The sequence below is a fragment of the Anomaloglossus baeobatrachus genome, chromosome 1, assembly GCF_048569485.1.
Source record: "Anomaloglossus baeobatrachus isolate aAnoBae1 chromosome 1, aAnoBae1.hap1, whole genome shotgun sequence".
Lineage (NCBI taxonomy): Eukaryota > Metazoa > Chordata > Amphibia > Anura > Aromobatidae > Anomaloglossus > Anomaloglossus baeobatrachus.
This window is the reverse complement of record NC_134353.1, coordinates 975,479,871-975,499,520: the sequence shown is the minus strand read 5'-3', so window position 1 is coordinate 975,499,520 and position 19,650 is coordinate 975,479,871. Positions and strand designations below refer to the sequence as shown.

Sequence of the window (19,650 nt, the reverse complement as noted above, 5' to 3'; positions counted from 1 at the left end):
ACTCACTGGACGCAGGTACTTCCCATTTCTTCTTCCTTGGTCATACTCTCTGGATGCTGGTACTTCCCATATCTTCTTTACTGGCCATACACTCTGGACGCTGGTACTTCCCATTCCTTCTTTGCTGGTCATACTCTCTGGATACTGGTACTTCCCATTCCTTCTTTCCTGGCCATACTCTCTGGATACTAGTACTTCCCATTCTTTCTTTCCTGGGCATACTCTGTCGATGCTGGAACTTCCCATTCCTTCTTTCCTGGCTATACTCTCTGGATGATAGTACTTCCCATTCTTTCTTTCCTGGCCATAGTCTTTGGAAGCTGGTATTTCCCATTCCTTCTTTCATGGTCATACTCTCTGGATGCTGGTGTCAAGGGAGGAATTTTGGGTCAAGACTGCTAATGGAGTCTTCATTTAGGATCCAGAGACGGTGCCCCATTAATGCTGTATACCAGTGCCGATATATATCAATGTATATAAGACAAAGAACACAGACATGCTCTCTTTTCAGCCAGCATCACCAACTGACTTGGTTTTAATGAGATAGATCCAATTATACAGTAAGTAAGCCTAAATAACCTTGAAACTAACGAAGGAGTGCATTCACTCCCCAATTTCTCACATCACTCCTGCCCTCCCGTACATTCCTTTTGTGTGAACATTACTGATAAGAGTTTATAGCTTCACATCTGGCTTCATCATCTTTAATTAACTCCTTCATGATTATACAACTTTGAATTATACTATAGGTCTGTGCAATTGCTACACAGACAGACAGATAATTTTGCATCTACATCTACATTTTGATTTAGTTATATACACAGATATTCTTATTACGTTTAAATAAACATACTACAGCTCAGGTGACCTCCACAGTCCCCCCTTTAATAAAATATTTGTGAATATTATTAACCTTAAATTTAAAAATTTTCCCCATTTAGATATATTTTATTATTTGGGACTTATTTGTGACCTATTGCCCTTGGGACTTTAATTATATCTATATCTATATATGCGGGCTTTTCATGAAATCGGTTGTTTAATTTAACACTATAGGCTTTTTTTTGCTCCCCCCCTTAAGTACTTATTTTTATTTATTAAATATAACTCTATGATTTATAGGGGCTATTAGAATTGGCGTTATTACTCTTATTAGGGCACATTATCCTGATTAGGAAAAATTGAATCTAAACCTTATTTAAAAATTAGCACATAATTAAAAAAACAAAAAACAAAAGGACATTTGGAAATTGTCCATGGTTCTTCTTTCTGGATATTAAACAAAAAGGAGGATGCTTAGTCAGTGCTAGTCCACTTAGGGCCACTTTGTGAACCTGGATAATCTGCTCTTGATAAAAAAACAACAAAACATGATGAGGCTTCATGTGAACAGTTTGTGGCACAGACTTGGAAAAACCTTCTGGGATAATGGGTTGAATAGCGGCCGCTTTCTGCTTCGGTTGTGTCGCGTCCATTGGTTTTTGAGATGTGATGTCAACTCGCGTGTCACTGCCAGTGCTCCGCAGACTAGGCCGGAGAGACATCAGCCTGATGGGATAGGCTCTTCCAAAACTTTTCCTGAAATGAGAAAATCCATATCTAGCATTTTGTATTAAGGAAAATCACTGAAATTAGTAGGAAACAAAAATATTTGTAAATGGTTAGATTACATTAACCAAACCACATTTTTGGGTCTATGAAATGGCTGAATTAAGTATTTTCGACTACTCAATTCGTACCTTCAACAGTCCTCCCCTTGACTTATTTCTGCCATTTCCAAATACTAAGGGTACCGTGTTCCCTTAGGAAAAGAGGAAGAAAGATCTGTTGGGAAATCCTGCCTGACTGAACGTTGAGGCATGGGTGGAGAGGGGAATGGGATTTCTTCACCGGTTTGAGACCAAGGACCCCTAGGCGAGTCCTCACCCTTTGTAGTTGGACTTTCCCATGTCTCAAGTTTCTCTAAGTCCTCTCTTCTGTTTCGGCAATGATGGTTTGGGACTGTACAGGTTTTTTGTAAAGGATAAATATAAGCAGGACGGTCAGTGCAGCTTCTGTGGATCGACCCTTCTGCAATGCGGGGCGTGAATCTATGTTGTCCTGCCGTTGAGCTTTATCGAAATTTCTGTGTCCTTTTAGGATTAATCAGTCTCCGGACCGAAAACCATATACTACTAACTCTGATTTAGGATCTGGAATTAGAAAATACACTTGTTTATTTCACTAATTAGTCAATCATATGAAAATTATACATGGTTTGCGCTAGACCAAAGAAAAACATTTTACATTGGAACCTGTTTATTACTAAAGAGAAACACAACACACACTAAAGAGAAATACAACACGCATTGATTTACAACTTATCAGTTTGTTTGTTTGTTTACATACCACTTGCATTATGTGGATTTTCAGCAATGACGTCGTTTTCTGCACTGGAAAGCCTCTGACCAGACCTGGAAAGAAATCTACACAACACGCACAGACTTGCATACAACGTGCTCATGATAAACATCTATAATCAGTTTGCAGTCTCTAAGAATGGGTAGAGCAGGTGCAGGGTGTTTCTACGGACTCTTTACAGTTTTTCCTCATTGTTTTTAAAAACGTGCTCCACAAGACCGGGTGAGTTTGCCTACCTGGGTACTGAACCCTGGCGTCACCAAAGCGCACACTGATATCCAACTGTCACAGATGTTAGTCCATGTTACTTGGGCCATCATTAAGAAGAGATCTCATGGCAGAGAAAGCTTACCGCCCTTCATCCACAGACCTTCCTCAGTCAGCCGGCTCCCTGCGTCTCGCACTCCACTCCTTATTGGTTCACTTTTTCCTGTAGGGATTTAAGAACACAAGGAGTGACAGAAGTCACTGACGTGACCGGTGTCACTGAGGCATGGTCTTTATGCATGGTAAAGGACTCCTCAACTCTAGGCCCGTTCACTGCTTCTTGGTCAGCTTCACCTGTGCGGGGATCTCCATCCGATTCCATCAGCTCAGATCTAGACTTTCTTTTCGGCGTACCTAGCTTATTTGACAACAGGAAAGATCTACATCCTACATACATTTTTGACTATCTTACCTACCTCTGCTCCACCCATCTAGAGAGGCACTTACGTCACTTCCTTCCGTACCGATAGGAGGGGAGGGAGTGGCCTAAATTTAGACTACCTCATGTTGTATAAACTGTAGCATATCCAGTGCAGAATCGACCACCATCTGGTTTCATCTATAAAAACAAAAACTAAAAGAAATATAGATTAGATCATTCCTATAACAAACATATATTCCTATATTCATAATAATCCAATAAACATGACATAACTGTTGCAAAAGAAAGGCCAGCTTTAAAGCCTGCTTTAAAGCCTATCCAATATATCTGCTGCTGGAAAAATGCAATAGATATCTACTTCCTCCCTTTTTATATACTACTGTGGCAAAATATATAGGTCTATAACAGTAAACAATATGATTAACTAATAAATAAATATAACTTATACTCTACTGGGAAATTTTGAAACCTTACAACAGGGTTCATAGATATTCTGTATCTACAAAAAAAAAAGGAAAACAATCAATATTGGCAGTTTGTATGCAAAAATAATAAAAAACAAAAACGTAACCATAAAAACGAAAACCTAATTTGTATATTTTAAAAATATACTTTTCCCTGCAAAATTAATTTAATTATTTAAATAGCAGCAGAATACTATTGATAATCTCCTATGAAATTTTGAACTCTAAAGATTAAACAAAATCCACTCCACCAGCCGGAAAAAGCACTGGTTAGTACATAAGACAGAAACAGCTTTGTAAATCTGCTGAAGCTACCTTTTTCCTTTTTTTTTTTTTTTTACTTTTCTCTACTTCCTTATTTTTTTTATTTTTTTTCTGCTCTCTACAACTTGTGACTAGCAGCAGCTTACTGATAATACTCCCACATATCCCTGCACTGACTTATGCCCCCCCTGACTCCTTCAGGATGCGCGATGTTAGAACAGCTGGTGGGAAAAACAGATACAAGAAAAAAAACCATGGGCAGAACTTTCACTATAGAAATATATAAAATATATTTCTGTACCGTGTCAGCCAGCAGAGACAAAGGTACTACAGAAACATATATTATAGAAACCTTAAGATCTTAAGATTGATGGAGTGGAATGGAGAACATCATTAAAGCGGGTAACTTAAAATTGGAAATCACTGCAACAAAAACAAGCAGTCCGGGGCTCCCCCCTGTGTCATTAGAGAAGGTTGGGGCAGACTCCTGGGTGCAGCCGGACTGTGGGCAGTATCTTGGAAAATCTCCTAAAACTGATTTAAAGGGATACTATGATACTCTAGGAAAAGGCACACCTGGCTTCAGGTAGATCATTACTGAATCTACAGGGAACACCTTTATTGTAAATTTATGTGTTGCAGGTTTTGGTTACGGTTTTGAGGGTACCTGGCCAAACACTGAGATTTGGAGGTGTGACACTTTCTTTGATAGTGACTAAACTGACCACAACGCCAACAATTCTGTTGCTGGCTCTGCTGGTTTTGTTGATTGGGAGCTACGTATACGGGGTTTGGACTTTGTTGGGGCATGGGCTGTGGCGGGGGCTGCACCGGCACATTTGTATACACAAATTGATCTTGAGCCCATCTTTTTAAAGCGGCACAATACTGTTGTCCACTTTAAAAAAATAGTGTCATCAGTGCCTGGGTGCATTGGGAGATGGGGCTCCATTAAGAGCCAAAAACTGTCTCCTGCTTTTACTTTGGTGAGATTAACAAGGTCCTTCCGGGCAGCTGAGTATAACTGATGGACCTGTAGCATCTTCCTATAAAATCGCATAGGGTTAATGCTGGGATCTGGCAGGCAGGGGATTAATGCCGCTGACTGGGTGGGGTTGAAAGGGACATATTTAAATGAGGGCTGTTCCTCGTCAGGTTCGGGGTAAGGCTCACTATGTGTCCTAAGGAAAAAAGGGGGATCCAAGGGGAGGGAATTGATAATTGGGGAGTGTGACGGCAGACTGGCCGGTATGGGGAGAGACGGCATTGCAGGTATGGGAGGGAAAAGGGGTATGGGTGTGGAAAGAGTTAAGGGATGCTGTCTAGTGACTGCAGCATCTGTGAATATCTCCGGGACGGGGGAATAGAATGGGGATCAGGTTGTGAGGCAGCAACAAAACAACCTATCGGAGGACCCTCAGATCTGTCCTCAGACTCGGGTAACATATAGTAAAACACAACATCTCCTCGCTCATCTTCATCTTCAACCTCAATATATCTTTCTGATAGCAATGCCTGCGATATTCCGCCAAACAATTCTGCATCATTCAACAATCTCCTGTCTTTTAACTTGCCCTTTTTTGCTTTCAATGCTGTTGCCCATAGTGACGGTTGTAACCGACCTCCTTTTGGTAATTCTAACATTTTAAAAATCTCCAAGGCACGACATACAGCTTTCTTCCCTTCTCTCTGCAACTAGCGCTAACACAGTCTGTGAACCTTCAGGCCTCTCAACTTTCTGTCTCCTCTGTCTGAACATTTTTGCTATCTTGGTGGTGTCTGGATTACACTAATATAACTATGCGGTGAACGTTAGAGTCCGGCCGGCACCTAAGGCTACACCTCTATACTAGCTGGCAACTCCTCAGCTATATAGTAATAAGGGTATCCCGTGATATGGAGGAGGGGTACAAAATGTATTCCCTCCGGACTTGATCAGCTGCACCAAAATTAATGTCCTAATCCCTATCTTCAGCCACGGGAACCCCCTAATAAGGGTATCTCGTGATATGGAGGAGGGGTACAAAAGGTATTCCCTCCGGACTTGGTCAACTGTATCAAAATTAATATCCTAATCCCTATCTTCAGCCACGGGAACCCCCCCGCGTCTTTAATTACAGACCGGGTCAGTCTAACTAGCTATATCCAGCCACCACCGTCTTTCCTGCCCTAACAACCGTCCTCTGGATCCCATGTGACACTCGATCCACACCTCAGGGCTGGGATCGTGCTCTGAGCTCCAGCGGGCACTACCCCTGAGTCACAATCAGGTACCTTTTAACACCGATATGGACACACAGCCCGTCACTCCCTCCTCTCCAAAACCAACCACAACGGTAGTGAATACACAGTATGTAACACTTACCCGTGGGGTCGGAGGTGATCAGCCTGGTTGGAGCGGAGGGAGGTCTCAGTCCGTGACATCCAAACGATCGGTATTTGCAGGTCGGTATTGCGTCCTTGAAGGAGCTCCACGTTGAGTGCGCCAAACTGTCAAGGGAGGAATTTTGGGTCAAGACTGCTAATGGAGTCTTCGTTTAGGATCCAGAGACGGTGCCCCATTAATGCTGTATACCAGTGCCGATATATATCAATGTATATAAGACAAAGAACACAGACATGCTCTCTTTTCAGCCAGCATCACCAACTGACTTGGTTTTAATGAGATAGATCCAATTATACAGTAAGTAAGCCTAAATAACCTTGAAACTAACGAAGGAGTGCATTCACTCCCCAATTTCTCACATCACTCCTGCCCTCCCGTACATTCCTTTTGTGTGAACATTACTGATAAGAGTTTATAGCTTCACATCTGGCTTCATCATCTTTAATTAACTCCTTCATGATTATACAACTTTGAATTATACTATAGGTCTGTGCAATTGCTACACAGACAGACAGATAATTTTGCATCTACATCTACATTTTGATTTAGTTATATACACAGATATTCTTATTACGTTTAAATAAACATACTACAGCTCAGGTGACCTCCACACTGGTACTTCCCATTTCTTCTTTCCTGGCCATACTCTGAATTCTGGTACCTCCCATTCCTTCTTTTCTGGCCATACTCTCTGAATCCTGGTACCTCCCATTCCTACTTTCCCTGGCCATACTCTCTGGACGCTTGTACATCCCATTCCTTTTTTCCTGGCCATACTCTCTGGACGCTGGTACTTCCCATTCCTTCGCTCCTGGCCATACTCTCTGAATTCTGGTTCTTCCCCCATTCCTTCTCTCCTGGCCATACTCTCTGGATACTGGTACTTCCCATTCCTTCTTTCCTGGCCATACTCTCTGGATGCTGGTACTTCCCATTCCTTCTTTCCAGGCCATACTCTCTGGATACTAGTACTTCCCATTCCTTCTTTGCTGGTCATACTCTCTGGATACTGGTACTTCCCATTCCTTCTTTCCTGGCCATACTCTCTGGATGATAGTACTTCCCATTCTTTCTTTCCTGGCCATAGTCTTTGGAAGCTGGTATTTCCCATTCCTTCTTTCATGGTCATACTCTCTGGATGCTGGTACTTCCCATTTCTTCTTTCCTGGCCATACTCTGAATTCTGGTACCTCCCATTCCTTCTTTTCTGGCCATACTCTCTGAATGCTGGTACCTCCCATTCCTACTTTCCCTGGCCATACTCTCTGGACACTTGTACATCCCATTCCTTTTTTCCTGGCCATACTCTCTGGACGCTGGTACTTCCCATTCCTTCGCTCCTGGCCATACTCTCTGAATGCTGGTACTTCCCCCATTCCTTCTCTCCTGGCCATACTCTCTGGATACTGGTACTTCCCATTCCTTCTTTCCTGGCCATACTCTCTGGATGCTGGTACTTCCCATTCCTTCTTTCCAGGCCATACTCTCTGGATGCTGGTACTTCCCATTTCTTCTTTCTTGGTCTTTCTTCTTTCTTGGTCATACTCTCTGGATGCTGGTACTTCCCATATCTTCTTTACTGGCCATACTCTCTGGACGCTGGTACTTCCCATTCCTTCTTTGCTGGTCATACTCTCTGGACGCTGGTACTTCCCATTCCTTCTTTCCTGGCCATACTCTCTAGATGCTGGTACTTCCCATTCCTTCTTTCCTGGCCATACTCTCTAGATGCTGGTACTTCCCATTCCTTCTTTCCTGGCCATACTCTCTGGATACTAGTACTTCCCATTCCTTCTTTCCTGGCCATACTCTCTGGATACTAGTACTTCCCATTCTTTCTTTCCTGGGCATACTCTGTCGATGCTAGAACTTCCCATTCTTTCTTTCCTGGCCATAGTCTTTGGAAGCTGGTACTTCCCATTCCTTCTTTCATGGCCACACTCTCTGGATGCTGGTACTTCCCATTCCTTCTTTCATGGCCATACTCTCTAGATGCTGGTACCTCCCATTCCTTCTTTTCTGGCCATACTCTCTGAATGCTGGTACCTCCCATTCCTACTTTCCCTGGCCATACTCTCTGGACGCTTGTACATCCCATTCCTTTTTTCCTGGCCATACTCTCTGGACGCTGGTACTTCCCCCATTCATTCTCTCCTGGCCATACTCTCTGGATACTGGTACTTCCCATTCCTTCTTTCCTGGCCATACTCTCTGGATGCTGGTACTTCCCATTCCTTCATTCCAGGCCATACTCTCTGGATGCTGGTACTTCCCATTCCTTCTTTCCTGGCCATACTCTTTGGATGATAGTACTTCCCATTCTTTCTTTCCTGGCCATACTCTCTGGACGCTGGTACTTCCCATTCTTTCTCTCCTGGCCATAGTCTTTGGAAGCTGGTATTTCCCATTCCTTCTTTCATGGCCACACTCTCTGGATGCTGGTACTTCCCATTTCTTCTTTCCTGGCCATACTCTCTGGCTGCTGGTACTTCCCATTCATTTTTTCCTGGCCATACTCTCTGAATTCTGGTACCTCCCATTCTTTCTTTTCTGGCCATACTCTCTGAATGCTGGTACCTCCCATTCCTACTTTCCCTGGCCATACTCTCTGGACGCTTGTACAGCCCTTTCCTTTTTTCCTGGCCATACTCTCTGGACGCTGGTACTTCCCATTCCTTCTCTCCTGGCCATACTCTCTGAATGCTGGTACTTCCCCCATTCCTTCTCTCCTGGCCATACTCTCTGGATACTGGTACTTCCCATTCCTTCTTTGCTGGTCATACTCTCTGGACGCTGGTACTTCCCATTCCTTCTTTCCTGGCCATACTCTCTAGATGCTGGTACTTCCCATTCCTTCTTTCCTGGCCATACTCTCTGGATGCTGGAACTTCCCATTCCTTCTTTCCTGGCCATACTCTCTGGATGATAGTACTTCCCATTCTTTGTTTCCTGGCCATAGTCTTTGGAAGCTGGTATTTCCCATTCCTTCTTTCATGGTCATACTCTCTGGATGCTGGTACTTACCATTTCTTCTTTCCTGGCCATACTCTGAATTCTGGTACCTCCCATTCCTTCTTTTCTGGCCATACTCTCTGAATGCTGGTACCTCCCATTCCTACTTTCCTTGGCCATACTCTCTGGACGCTTGTAAATCCCATTCCTTTTTTCCTGGCCATACTCTCTGTACGCTGGTACTTCCCATTCCTTCTCTCCTGGCCATACTCTCTGGATGCTGGTACTTCCCATTCCTTCTTTCCTGGCTATACTCTCTGGACGCTGGTACTTCCCATTCCTTCTTTCCTTGCTATACTCTCTGGATACTAGTACTTCCCATTCTTTCTTTCCTGGCCATACTCTCTGGACGCTGGTACTTCCCATTCTTTCTTTCCTGGCCATAGTCTTTGGAAGCTGGTATTTCCCATTCCTTCTTTCATGGTCATACTCTCTGGATGCTGGTACTTCCCATTTCTTCTTTCCTGGCCATACTCTGTGGCTGCTGGTACTTCCCATTCCTTTTTTCCTGGCCATACTCTCTGGACGCTGGTACTTCCCATTCCTACTTTCCCTGGCCATACTCTCTGGATGCTGGTACTTCCCATTTCTTCTTTCCTGGCCATACTCTGAATTCTGGTACCTCCCATTCCTTCTTTTCTGGCCATACTCTCTGGACGCTTGTACATCCCATTCCTTTTTTCCTGGCCATACTCTCCTGGCCATACTCTCTGAATGCTGGTACTTCCCCCATTCCTTCTCTCCTGGCCATACTCTCTGGATACTGGTACTTCCCATTCCTTCTTTCCTGGCCATACTCTCTGGATGCTGGTACTTCCCATTCCTTCTTTCCAGGCCATACTCTCTGGACGCTGGTACTTCCCATTTCTTCTTTCTTGGTCTTTCTTCTTTCTTGGTCATACTCTCTGGATGCTGGTACTTCCCATATCTTCTTTACTGGCCATACTCTCTGGACGCTGGTACTTCCCATTCCTTCTTTGCTGATCATACTCTCTGGACGCTGGTAAATCCCATTCCTTCTTTCCTGGCCATACTCTCTAGATGCTGGTACTTCCCATTCCTTCTTTCCTGGCCATACTCTCTGGATACTAGTACTTCCCATTCTTTCTTTCCTGGGCATACACTGTCGATGCTGGAACTTCCCATTCCTTCTTTCCTGGCCATACTCTCTGGATGACAGTACTTCCCATTCTTTCTTTCCTGGCCATACTCTATGGACGCTGGTACTTCCCATTCTTTCTTTCCTGGCCATAGTCTTTGGAAGCTGGTACTGCCCATTCCTTCTTTCATGGCCATACTATCTGGATGCTGGTACTTCCCATTTCTTCTTTCCTGGCCATACTCTCTGGCTGCTGGTACTTCCCATTCCTTTTTTCCTGGCCATACTCTCTGAATTCTGGTACCTCCCATTCCTTCTTTTCTGGCCATACTCTCTGAATGCTGGTACCTCCCATTCCTACTTTCCCTGGCCATACTCTCTGGACGCTTATACATCCTATTCCTTTTTTCCTGGATATACTCTCTGGATACTGGTACTTCCCATTCCTTCTCTCCTGGCCATACTCTCTGGATACTGGTACTTCCCATTCCTTCTTTCCTGGCCATACTCTCTGGATGCTGGTACTTCCCATTCCTTCTTTCCAGGCCATACTCTCTGGATGCTGGTACTTCCCATTCCTTCTTTGCTGGTCATACTCTCTGGACGCTGGTACTTCCCATTTCTTCTTTCTTGGTCATACTCACTGGACGCTGGTACTTCCCATTTCTTCTTTCTTGGTCATACTCTCTGGATGCTGGTACTTCCCATATCTTCTTTACTGGCCATACTCTCTGGACGTTGGTACTTCCCATTCCTTCTTTGCTGGTCATACTCTCTGGATACTGGTACTTCCCATTCCTTCTTTCCTGGCCATACTCTCTGGATACTAGTACTTCCCATTCTTTCTTTCCTGGGTATACTCTGTCGATGCTGGAACTTCCCATTCCTTCTTTCCTGGCCATACTCTCTGGATGATAGTACTTCCCATTCTTTCTTTCCTGGCCATAGTGTTTGGAAGCTGGTATTTCCCATTCCTTCTTTCATGGTCATACTCTCTGGATGCTGGTATTTCCCATTCCTTCATTCCTGGCCATACTTTCTGGATACTGGTACTTCCCATTCCTTCTTTCCTGGCCATACTCTGTGGATACTGGTACTTCCCATTCTTTCTTTCCTGGCCATACTCTGTGGATGCTGGAACTTCCCATTCCTTCTTTCCTGGCCATACTCTCTGGATGCTGGTACTTCCCATTACTTCTTTCCTGGTCATACTCTCTGGACGTTGGTATTTCCGATTTCTTCTTTTCTGGCCATACTTTCTGGACACTGGTACTTCCCATTCCTTTTATCGTGGCCATAGTCTTTGGAAGCTCGTACTTCCCATTCCTTCTTTCATGGCCATACTCTCTGGATGCTGGTACTTCCCATTTCTTCCTTCCTGGCCATACTCTCTGGATGCTAGTACTTCCCATTACTTCTTTCCTGGTCATACTCTCTGGACGCTGGTACTTCCCATTTCTTCCTTCCTGGCCATACTCTCTGGATGCTAGTACTTCCCATTACTTCTTTCCTGGTCATACTCTCTGGACGTTGGAATTTCCGATTTCTTCTTTTCTGGCCATACTTTCTGGACACTGGTACTTCCCATTCCTTCTATCGTGGCCATACTCTCTGGACGCTGGTACTTCCCATTCCTTCTTTCCTGGCCATACTCTGTGGATAGTGGTACTTCCCATTCCTTCTCTCCTGGCCATACTCTCTGGATGCTGGTACTTCCCATTCCTTCATTCCTGGCTATACTCTCTGGATACTGGTACTTCCCATTCTTTCTTTCCTGGCCATACTCTGTGGATGCTGGAACTTCCCATTCCTTCTTTCCTGGCCATACTCTCTGGATGATAGTACTTCCCATTCTTTCTTTCTGGGCCATACTCTCTGGACGCTGGTACTTCCCATTCTTTCTTTCCTGGCCATAGTCTTTGGAAGCTGGTACTTCCCATTCCTTCTTTCATGGCCATACTCTCTAGATGCTGGTACTTCCCATTTCTTCTTTTCTGGCAATACTCTCTGAATGCTGGTACCTCCCATTCCTACTTTCCCTGGCCATACTCTCTGGACGCTTGTACATCCCATTCCTTTTTTCCTGGCCATACTCTCTGAATGCTGGTACTTCCATTCCTTTTTTCCTGGCCATAGTCTCTGGATGCTGGTACTTCCCATTCCTTCTTTTCTGGCCATAATCTCTGGACGCTGGTACTTCCCATTCTTTCTTTCCTAGGCCATACTCTTTGGACGCTGGTACTTACCATTCCTTCTTTCCTGGCCATACTCTCTAGACGCTAGTACTTCCCATTCCTTCTTTCCTGGCTATACTCTCTGGCTTCTGGTACTTCCCATTCCTTCTCTCCTGGTCATACTCTCTGAATGCTGGTACTTCCCACATTCCTTCTCTCCTGGCCATACTCTCTGGATACTTGTACTTCCCATTCCTTCTTTCCTGGCCATACTCTCTGGATGCTGGTACTTTCCATTCCTTCTTTCCAGGCTATACTCTCTGGATGCTGGTACTTCCCATTCCTTCTTTGCTGGTCATACTCTCTGGACGCTGGTACTTCCCATTTCTTCTTTCTTGGTCATACTCTCTGGACGCTGGTACTTCCCATTTCTTCTTTCTTGGTCATACTCTCTGGATGCTGGTACTTCCAAATCCTTCTTTCCTAGCCATATTCTCTGGATGCTGGTACTTCCCATATCTTCTTTACTGGCCATACTCTCTGGACGCTGGTACTTCCCATTCTTTCTTTCCTGGCCATACTATCTAGATGCTTGTACATCCCATTCCTACTTTTCTGGCCATACTCTCTGGACGCTAGTACTTCCCATTCCTTCTTTCCTGGCCATACTCTCTGGCTGTTGGTACTTCCCATTCCTTCTATACTGGCCATACTCTCTGGACGCTGGTACTTCCCATTCCTTTTTTCCTGGCCATACTCTCTGGACGCTGGTACTTCCCATTCCTTTCTTCCTGGCCATACTCTCTGGCTGCTGGTACTTCCCATTCCTTCTTTCATGGCCATAATCTCTGGATGCTGGTATTTCCCATTTCTTCTTTACTGGCCATACTCTCTGGATGCTGGTACTTCCCATTCCTTCTTTACTGGTCATACTCTCTGGACGTTGGTATTTCCCATTTCTTCTTTTCTGGCCATACTTTCTGGACACTGGTACTTCCCATTCCTTCTATCGTGGCCATATTCTCTGGACGCTGGTACTTCCCATTCCTTCTTTCCTGGCCATACTCTGTGGATACTGGTACTTCCCATTCCTTCTCTCCTGGCCATACTCTCTGGATGCTGGTACTTCCCATTCCTTTATTCCTGGCTATACTCTCTGGATACTGGTACTTCCCATTCTTTCTTTCCTGGCCATACTCTGTGGATGCTGGAACTTCCCATTCCTTCTTTCCTGGCCATACTCTCTGGACGCTGGTACTTCCCATTCTTTCTTTCCTGGCCATAGTATTTGGAAGCTGGTACTTCCCATTCCTTCTTTCCAGGCTATACTCTCTGGATGCTGGTACTTCCCATTCCTTCTTTGCTGGTCATACTCTCTGGACGCTGGTACTTCCCATTTCTTCTTTCTTGGTCATACTCTCTGGACGCTGGTACTTCCCATTTCTTCTTTCTTGGTCATACTCTCTGGATGCTGGTACTTCCAATTCCTTCTTTCCTAGCCATATTCTCTGGATGCTGGTACTTCCCATATCTTCTTTACTGGCCATACTCTCTGGACGCTGGTACTTCCCATTCTTTCTTTCCTGGCCATACTCTCTGGACGCTAGTACTTCCCATTCCTTCTTTCCTGGCCATACTCTCTGGACGCTGGTACTTCCCATTTCTTCTTTCCTGGCCATACTCTCTGGACGCTGGTACTTCCCATTCCTTTTTTCCTGGCCATACTCTCTGGACGCTGGTACTTCCCATTCCTTTCTTCCTGGCCATACTCTCTGGCTGCTGGTACTTCCCATTCCTTCTTTCCTGGCCATAATCTCTGGATGCTGGTATTTTCCATTTCTTCTTTACTGGCCATACTTTCTGGATGCTGGTACTTCCCATTCCTTCTATCGTGGCCATACTCTCTGGACGCTGGTACTTCCCATTCCTTCTTTCCTGGCCATACTCTGTGGATACTGGTACTTCCCATTCCTTCTCTCCTGGCCATACTCTCTGGATGCTGGTACTTCCCATTCCTTCTTTCCTGGCCATACTCTGTGGATACTGGTACTTCCCATTCCTTCTCTCCTGGCCATACTCTCTGGATGCTGGTACTTCCCATTCCTTCATTCCTGGCTATACTCTCTGGATACTGGTACTTCCCATTCCTTCTCTCCTGGCCATACTCTCTGGATGCTGGTACTTCCAATTCCTTCTTTCCTGGCCATACTCTGTGGATACTGGTACTTCCCATTCTTTCTTTCCTGGCCATACTCTGTGGATGCTGGAACTTCCCATTCCTTTTTTCCTGGCCATACTCTCTGGACGCTGGTACTTCCCATTCCTTCTTTCATGGCCATACTCTCTGGATGCTGGTACTTCCCATTTCTTCTTTCCTGGCCATACTCTCTGGACGCTGGTACTTCCCATTCCTTCTTTCGTGGCCATACTCTTTGGACGCTGGTACTTCTCATTCCTTCTTTCATGGCCATACTCTCTGGCTGCTGGTACTTCCCATTCCTTTTTTCCTGGCCATACTCTCTGAATTCTGGTACCTCCCATTCCTTCTTTTCTGGCCATATTCTCTGAATGCTGGTACCTCCCATTCCAACTTTCCCTGGCCATACTCTCTGGACATTTGTACATCCCATTCCCTTTTTCCTGGCCATACTCTCTGAATGCTGGTACTTCCATTCCTTCTTTCCTGGCCATAGTCTCTGGATGCTGGTACTTCCCATTCCTTCTTTTCTGGCCATAATCTCTGGACGCTGGTACTTCCCATTCTTTCTTTCCTGGCCATACTCTTTGGACGCTGGTACTTACCATTCCTTCTTTCCTGGCCATACTCTCTAAACGCTAGTACTTCCCATTCCTTCTTTCCTGGCTATACTCTCTGGCTTCTGGTACTTCCCATTCCATCTCTCCTGGCCATACTCTCTGAATGCTGGTACTTCCCCCATTCCTTCTCTCCTGGCCATACTCTCTGGATGCTGGTACTTTCCATTCCTTCTTTCCAGGCCATACTCTCTGGACGCTGGTACTTCCCATTTATTCTTTCTTGGTCATACTCTCTGGACGCTGGTACTTCCCATTTATTCTTTCTTGGTCATACTCTCTGGACGCTGGTACTTCCCATTTCTTCTTTCCTGGCCATACTCTCTGGACGCTGGTACTTCCCATTCTTTCTTTCGTGGCCACACTCTTTGGACGCTGGTACTTCCCATTCTTTTTTTCCTGGCCATACTCTCTGAATTCTGGTACCTCCCATTCCTTCTTTTCTGGCCATACTCTCTGAATGCTGGTACCTCCCATTCCTACTTTCCCTGGCCATACTCTCTGGACGCTTGTACATCCCATTCCTTTTTTCCTGGCCATACTCTCTGAATGCTGGTACTTCCATTCCTTCTTTCCTGGCCATATTCTCTGGATGCTGGTACTTCCCATTCCTTCTTTTCTGGCCATAATCTCTGGACGCTGGTACTTCCGATTCTTTCTTTCCTGGCCATACTCTTTGGACGCTGGTACTTACCATTCCTTCTTTCCTGGCCATACTCTCTAGACGCTAGTACTTCCCATTCCTTCTTTCCTGGTTATACTCTCTGGCTTCTGGTACTTCCCATTCCTTCTCTCCTGGCCATACTCTCTGAATGCTGGTACTTCCCACATTCCTTCTCTCCTGGCCAGACTCTCTGGATATTGGTACTTCCCATTCCTTCTTTCCTGGCCATACTCTCTGGATGCTGGTACTTCCCATTCCTTCTTTCCTGGCCATACTCTCTGGATGCTGGTACTTCCCATTCCTTCTTTGCTGGTCATACTCTCTGGATGCTGGTACTTCCCATTTCTTCTTTCTTGGTCATACTCTCTGGACGCTGGTACTTCCCATTTCTTCATTCTTGGTCATACTCTCTGGATGCTGGTACTTCCAATTCCTTCTTTCCTAGCCATAGTCTCTGGATGCTGGTACTTCCCATATCTTCTTTACTGGCCATACTCTCTGGACGCTGGTACTTCCCATTCTTTCTTTCCTGGCCATACTATCTGGATGCTTGTACATCCCATTCCTACTTTTCTGGCCATACTCTCTGGACGCTGGTACTTCCCATTCCTTTTTTCCTGGCCATACTCTTTGGCTGCTGGTACTTCCCATTCCTTCTTTCCTGGCCATAATCTCTGGATGCTGTTGTTTCCCATTTCTTCTTTACTGGCCATACTCTCTGGATGCTGGTACTTCCCATTCCTTCATTCCTGGCCATACTCTCTGAATGCTGGTACTTCCCATTCCTTCATTCCTGGCTATACTCTCTGGATACTGGTACTTCCCATTCTTTCTTTCCTGGCCATACTCTGTGGATGCTGGAACTTCCCATTCCTTCTTTCCTGGCCATACTCTCTGGACGCTGGTACTTCCCATTCTTTCTTTCCTGGCCATAGTCTTTGGAAGCTGGTACTTCCCATTCCTTCTTTCATGGCCATACTCTCTGGATGCTGGTACTTCCCATTTCTTCTTTGCTGGCCATACTCTCTGGACGCTGGTACATCCCATTCCTTCTTTCGTGGCCATACTCTCTGGACGCTGGTACTTCCCATTCCTTCTTTCATGGCCATACTCTCTGGCTGCTGGTACTTCCCATTCCTTTTTTCCTGGCCATACTCTCTGAATTCTGGTACCTCCCATTCCTTCTTTTCTGGCCATACTCTCTGAATGCTGGTACCTCCCATTCCAACTTTCCCTGGCCATACTCTCTGGACATTTGTACATCCCATTCCTTTTTTCCTGGCCATACTCTCTGAATGCTGGTACTTCCATTCCTTCTTTCCTAGCCATATTCTCTGGACGCTGGTAATTCCCATTCCTTTTTTCCTGGCCATACTCTCTGAATTCTGGTACCTCCCATTCCTTCTTTTCTGGCCATACTCTCTGAATGCTGGTACCTCCCATTCCTACTTTCCCTGGCCATACTCTCTGGATGCTTGTACATCCCATTCCTTTTTTCCTGGCCATACTCTCTGAATGCTGGTACTTCCGATTCTTTCTTTCCTGGCCATACTCTTTGGATGCTGGTACTTCCCATTCCTTCTTTCCTGGCTATACTCTCTGGCTTCTGGTACTTCCCATTCCTTCTTTCCTGGCCATACTCTCTGAATGCTGGTACTTCCCACATTCCTTCTCTCCTGGCCATACTCTCTGGATACTGGTACTTCCCATTCCTTCTTTCCTGGCCATACTCTCTGGATGCTGGTACTTCCCATTCCTTCTTTCCAGGCTATACTCTCTGGATGCTGGTACTTCCCATTCCTTCTTTGCTGGTCTTACTCTCTGGACGCTAGTACTTCCCATTTCTTCTTTCTTGGTCATACTCTCTGGATGCTGGTACTTCCCATTTCTTCATTCTTGGTCATACTCTCTGGATGCTGGTACTTCCAATTCATTCTTTCCTAGCCATAGTCTCTGGATGCTGGTACTTCCCATATCTTCTTTACTGGCCATACTCTCTGGACGCCGGTACTTCCCATTCTTTCTTTCCTGGCCATACTATCTGGATGCTTGTACATCCCATTCCTACTTTTCTGGCCATACTCTCTGCACGCTGCTACTTCCCATTTCTTCTTTCCTGGCCATACTCTCTGGCTGTTGGCACTTCCCATTCCTTCTATACTGGCCATACTCTCTGGACGCTGGTACTTCCCATTCCTTTTTTCCTGGCCATACTCTCTGGCTGCTGGTACTTCCCATTCCTTCATTCCTGGCTATACTCTCTGGATACTGGTACTTCCCATTCTTTCTTTCCTGGTCATACTCTGTAGATGCTGGAACTTCCCATTCCTTCTTTCCTGGCCATACTCTCTGGACGCTGGTACTTCCCATTCTTTCTTTCCTGGCCATAGTCTTTGGAAGCTGGTACTTCCCATTCCTTCTTTCATGGCCATACTCTCTGGATGCTGGTACTTCCCATTTCTTCTTTCCTGGCCATACTCTCTGGACGCTGGTACTTCCCATTCCTTCTTTTGTGGCCATACTCTTTGGATGCTGGTACTTCCCATTCCTTCTTTCATGGCCATACTCTCTGGCTGCTGGTACTTCCCATTCCTTTTTTCCTGGCCATACTCTCTGAATTCTGGTACCTCCCATTCCTTCTTTTCTGGCCATACTCTCTGAATGCTGGTACCTCCCATTCCAACTTTCCCTGGCCATACTCTCTGGACATTTGTACATCCCATTCCTTTTTTCCTGGCCATACTCTCTGAATGCTGGTACTTCCATTCCTTCTTTCCTGGCCATAGTCTCTGAATGCTGGTACTTCCCATTCCTTCTTTTCTGGCCATAATCTCTGGACGCTGGTACTTCCCATTCTTTCTTTCCTGGCCATACTCTTTGGACGCTGGTACTTACCATTCCTTCTTTCCTGGCCATACTCTCTACACGCTAGTACTTCCCATTCCTTCTTTCCTGGCTATACTCTCTGGCTTCTGGTACTTCCCATTCCATCTCTCCTAGCCATACTATCTGAATGCTGGTACTTCCCCCATTCCTTCTCTCCTGGCCATACTCTCTGGATGCTGGTACTTCCCATTCCTTCTTTCCAGGCCATACTCTCTGGATGCTGGTACTTCCCATTCCTTCTTTGCTGGTCATACTCTCTGGACGCTGGTACTTCCCATTTCTTCTTTCTTGGTCATACTCTCTGGACGCTGGTACTTCCAATTCATTCTTTCCTAGCCATATTCTCTGGATGCTGGTACTTCCCATATCTTCTTTACTGGCCATACTCTCTGGACGCTGGTACTTCCCATTCTTTCTTTCCTGGCCATACTATCTGGATGCTTGTACATCCCATTCCTACTTTTCTGGCCATACTCTCTGGACGCTAGTACTTCCCATTCCTTCGTTCCTGGCCATACTCTCTGGACACTGGTACTTCCCATTCCTTCGTTCCTGGCCATACTCTCTAGCTGTTGGTACTTCCCATTCCTTCTTTACTGGCCATACTCTCTGGACGCTGGTACTTCCCATTCCTTTTTTCCTGGCCATACTCTCTGGATGCTGGTACTTCCCATTCCTTTTTTCCTGGCCATACTCTCTGGCTGCTGGTACTTCCCATTCCTTCTTTCCTGGCAATACTCTCAGGACGCTGGTACTTCCCATTCCTTCTTTCCTGGCCATACTCTGCATACTGGTACTTCCCATTCCTTATTTTCTGGCCATACTCTCTGGATGCTGG

The 19,650-nt window shown here is 45.4% G+C and overlaps 1 long non-coding RNA gene across 1 annotated transcript; it reads right to left on the bottom strand.

Moving 5' to 3' along the window:
* Positions 1-500: 500 nt before the first annotated feature.
* On the bottom strand, positions 501-6,783 carry LOC142258083 (uncharacterized). The gene is made up of 2 exons (XR_012727708.1): positions 1,740-6,783; positions 501-1,578 (listed from the first exon to the last, which is right to left on the bottom strand). It is a non-coding gene; the product is annotated as an uncharacterized LOC142258083 (long non-coding RNA).
* Between the last annotated feature and the right edge of the window lie 12,867 nt (positions 6,784-19,650).